The 4,785-nt window shown below is 53.5% G+C and overlaps 1 pseudogene; it reads left to right on the top strand.

Annotated features, from left to right (window-relative positions):
• Positions 1-4,199: 4,199 nt before the first annotated feature.
• LOC114230832 (small nucleolar RNA SNORA48) lies at positions 4,200-4,344 on the top strand (annotated as a pseudogene).
• The last annotated feature ends 441 nt before the right edge of the window (positions 4,345-4,785 follow it).

The raw sequence follows: 4,785 nt of genomic DNA, 5'->3' as shown, positions 1-4,785 counted from the left end.
GACTGCAGCTCCTTGGCAAGAAGCTGTCTTTGCATGGGTTTCTGCTCTGTCTAATGGAGATGGTGATGTTGGCAGCAGTGATGATAGTGATGCTGAGGATGACGGTGCCTCTCTGGAATCCTGGAGGGCTGAGCCGGCTTGGCCCCTGGAGCCTGGCAGAACAGAACAGCCCACTCGTTCTGTGGCAGAGGAGACCTTGCTTAGGTAGGAGGCCTGGCACATGTGCCATAGGGGCACCAAGGTGTTAATAGTGGAGTTGGAACCATGTATTTCCCATTTGCAGTGAATGATGTTTTAGGTCTGATTCTTTGGTTACGTTCAAATGTTTAAATACTCGACATTTAGATGGAATAAAGGAAGCCAGCAGGTGCACACATAGTGCACTCTAGTTATATATTTCTGTAGTATGTTGTGTGTGTGTGCACGCGGGTATATACTATTCAGATATTTTTTCCTTTGATCTTTAAGATAATCCTGTCAGATAGACAGGATGGCCATTATTATCCCCACTTTACAGATGTTTAAACCAAAGCTTGGTTTGGCCAATAGCTAGCTCTGTGGCCATGGGCGAGAACCTTAACTACTCCGAGCCTCAGTTGGAAAAATGGGTTCTTATATGGTTGTTTCGTAAATCAAAAGAAGTAACACCTGCAACACTATTAGAACTGTGCCTGGTGCACTCTGACATTGCACAAGTGGCACTTCTTTCTGCCTCACCCTCCACCTGCAGGCAATGGAAACAAACTACAGGAAGTCACACAGCTCCTTCCTGTGAAAAGGACATGCTTCATATAATGAAGACAATTCAGACTTGAATGACCTTCACTCTCTGTGGTTTTTTTTTTTTTTTTTTTTTTGCAGCTTTAAGAGGAAGATCTTGAACTAATGCCACCTTGTGCTAATTTTTCTTTTCTTCAGAAACTGGGTCATGGTTTGCTGTGACCTTGGTGGCCTCTCTTGTCTTCCCAGGTCAGGATACAGTTTGATATTTTGTTTACTCCACATCTGACGGGAGGGGAAAGAGCCGCCAACAGCACATACAGAATTTGCTGCAGAAAGCAAGTTTATTTCTTGTCAGCACACGGGGGACTTGATTGATCATAATTCACTTCAGATGGGCATAATAAAATATTTTCTTTTTCTGAATATTTTGAAAGATTAATAGAGCTGCATTCTTAGGGAAAGTTTATTAATCCATAACTTACAGAAAATTCCAGAGAAAGAAGAGGTGAGATATGTTCTATAGGTACAGACGTCAGGCACGCCACCGCTGGAATTGAATTGTGCATACATTATTCAGCGAGCTACCTTCCAGGTGCATTACAGTTTGCTGATGTGTTGGTGACTGTGTCTTGGGCATGATTTAAACAAGCTGTTTATTTTATTTTTAAACTAGAGGCCCAGTGCACCAATTTGTGCACTGGGGTGGGGGGCATCCCTCAGCCCAACCTGTGCCCTCTCGCAGTCTGGGACCCCTCAGGGGATGGGATGTTCGCCTGCCGGCTTAGGCCCGGCAGGGAGTAGGCCTAAGCCAGCAGGGGGACATCCCTCTCGCAGTCTGGGAGCCCTCACTCCTTACTGCCCACCTGCTTGCTGCTCCTTACCACTTGGCTCACTGTTCCTTAGCGCTGCTGCAGAGGTGGGAGAGGCTTCCGCCACCTCCACTGCACTTGCCAGCTGTGAGCCTTGCTTCTGGCTGAGCAGTGCTCCCTCTGTGGGAGTGCACTGACCACCAGGGGGCAGCTCCTGCATTGAGTGTCTGCCCCTGGTGGTCAGTGTGCATCATAGCGACTGGTCGTTCTGGTTGTTCTGCCATAATGTTTGCCTAGGCTTTTATTATATAGACTAGTGGCCCAGTGCACGAAATTCGTGCACTGGTGGGAGGGGGGGGGTGTCCCTCAGCCCAGCCTGCACCCTCTCCAATCTGCGTCCCCTTGGGGGATGTCCGACTGCCAGTTTAGGGATTGGGCCTAAACCGGCAGTCGGACATCCCACTCCCAATCTGGGACCACTGGCTCCTAACCACTCACCTGCCTGCCTGCCCGATTGCCCCTAAGCACTCCGCCTGCTGGCCTGCTCACCCCAACTGCCCCCCCCCCCCCGGCTGGCCTTCTTGCCCCCAACTGCTCCCCCTGCCGGCCTTCTTGCCCCCAATTGCCCCCCCTGCCGGCCTGCTTGCCCCCAACTGCTGCCCCTGCCAGCCTGATCGCTCCCAACTGCCCCCCCCGCCAAGCCTGCTCACCCCAACTGCCCCCCCTGCCAGCCTGATCACCCCCAATTGCCCCCCCTGCCAGCCTGCTCACCCCCAACTGCCCACACTGCCAGCCTGATCGCCCCCAACTGCCCCCTACTGCTGGCCTGATCGCCCCCCAAGTGACCCCCCCCCCACCGGCCTGATCACCCCCAGCTGCCCTCCCCTCCTGGGCTGATCTCCCCTAACCACCTCTGCCTCAGCCCCGCCACCATGGCTTTGTCTGGAAGGATGTCCGGAAGGTCTCCCGGAAGGTCTCCTGGTCTAATTAGCATATTACCCTTTTATTAGTATAGAAGATAGAGGCCTGGTGCATGGGTGGGGGGGCTGGCCTGCCCTGAAGGGGGTCCCGGATCAGGATAGGGGTCCCCTTGGGGGGGCGGGATGGGCCTGGGCAAGGGGCTGATGGCTGTTTGCAGGCTGGCCATGCCCCCATCGGGGTGAGGGTCCCTGCTAGGGGGTGTGGCCTGCCTAGGCGAGGGGCTGAGGGCCATTTGGGGGTGGTTTGCACATCAGCCAAGCTCCTGGCTTTGTCCGGAAGGTCGTCCGAAAGGTCTCCGGAAGGTCTCCCGGTCTAATTAGCATATTACACTTTTATTAGTATAGACTAGTGGCTCAGTGCATGAAATTTGTGCACATTAATAGGGAATTAATTAGAGGAAATAATTTAATATTGCTATTTGCTCTTTCTCTATAATAGAAGTGTCAGAGATGAAAGAAAATTAGTAAAATGTATATGAAAACCTTCCTCCTGTCAGAGTCTGAGGCACACCATGCGACCCAGAGTCAAGTCCTCGCCCACCCACATGCACTTCAAAATCGCATGAGACCCAGACCTGGCTGCTCTCCCCACCCCATTGGGCTAGATCCAGACCTGGCCAGTCCCACCCTTATCAAGCCCTGCCAGGCAGGGGGCGTAGCCTTGGGTCCCCTGGCCTGGTTCCAGGATGGGGGACATGACCTGAGATCCCCTGTCAAGCCCTGCTGGGTGGGGGGTATGGCCTGAGGTCCCCTGTAAAGCCCCACCAGGTGGGGGGGGCACAGCCTCAGGTCCCCCAGCCCAGCACCGGGAGGGGAGCGCAGCCTCAGGTCCCCCATCAAACCCCACTGGGCGGGGGCACGGCCTGAGTTCCCTCAACCCAGCACTGGGGGTGCACCTTGAGGTCCCCCATCAAGCCCCACTGGGTGGAGGGCAAGGCCTGAGGTCCCCTGTCAAGCCCCAGGTGGTGGGAGGTGCGGCCTGAGGTCCCCCGGCCTGGTGCTGGGGCGGGGGGAGCAGCCTGAGGTCCCCTAGCCCAGCACCAGGATGGGAAGCACACCTTGAGGTCCTCCATCAAGCCCCGCTGGACGGGGGTCGTGGCCTCAGGTCCCCTGGCCTAGCACTGGAACGAAGGGTGCGGCCTGAGGTCCCCCAGCCTGACACCAGGACAGGGGGTGCAGCCTGAGGCCCCCTGTCAAGTCCTGCCGGGTGGGGGGCCCGGCCTCAAGTCCCCTGTCAAGCCCCACGGAGGCGGGGGAGGGCATAGCCTCAGGTCCCTGCTGATTGCTCGTTAAGGCTCCTTATGGGAACTTGTCCTCAGCTGTGGGTGCAGCCATCTTTGTATTCTCTCTTTATTAGATAAGATTGGGAGGGTGTGAAAGAGTAGGCAGCAGCATGTAGAATAATCATGGTCGTCAGGATGCCAATCCTTCCCATCCCCCTGGCTGCGCTGCAGCTACGTTAGACACAGAGGCCTGCATGTGGTCCTGGCTCCTTGGCGTGAAGCTGCCTAGTGATGCTGAAGATGACGGCGATGAGGAGGATCATGGTGCCTCCCTGTCTATTACAAGGCGTAATGATTTATGGGAAAGGACTTTGTGCTCTATCATCTCATCCATTTACTCAGCATGTATTGATACTGGCATAGGGGTGGGCTCCATGGTGATAGCCATTAAAAAGACACAGGCTACCCCCTGGCAGTGGGCAAGGAGACACCTGATTGGTGGTGTTGTTCTTACACCATTCAGGATCAAAGCAGATGTACAGTCCTTAGTTCATCCTAGCTTGATGCCTGTGTTGGTGGCCAGAGCTGTTTCATGCCTGAGGCACATAAAAAAAAAAAAAAAAGACACAGGCTCTCACCTTATGACTCAGAATTAGTCTGAGAAGCACAAATGAATAGGTAATAATACGGTGGCTAAGTGTAACCAAAAAAGTATTAGCTGAGATAAAAAATAAGACAGATGGATTTTGCCAGGGTAAGGAAGGGCCAGCATCTAAGTTAAATATTTTGAAGCCACTTGAAATTTGCTGGTGAGTCTTTTATGCAATAAACGTGTTCTGAGTACTGTGATGGGCTTACAGGGTTAGGGTGACAGAAACTACAGTTGCTCACCTAGTGTGTACAGCAAGCATGTCAACTCGTGGCCCGCGGGCTGCATGCCTCATTTATTTGGCCCGTGACAGCCTTTGAGTTTGACATGCTTGGTGTACAGTCTACTGGGGAAGACACAAAATGGATGAAGGAGGCATGCCCTAGGTCAGGGGACTATGA

This window comes from Eptesicus fuscus, chromosome 9 (assembly GCF_027574615.1).
Source record: "Eptesicus fuscus isolate TK198812 chromosome 9, DD_ASM_mEF_20220401, whole genome shotgun sequence".
Lineage (NCBI taxonomy): Eukaryota > Metazoa > Chordata > Mammalia > Chiroptera > Vespertilionidae > Eptesicus > Eptesicus fuscus.
Note: the sequence above shows the minus strand (reverse complement) of the source record. Positions and strands in the feature narration are given on the sequence as shown.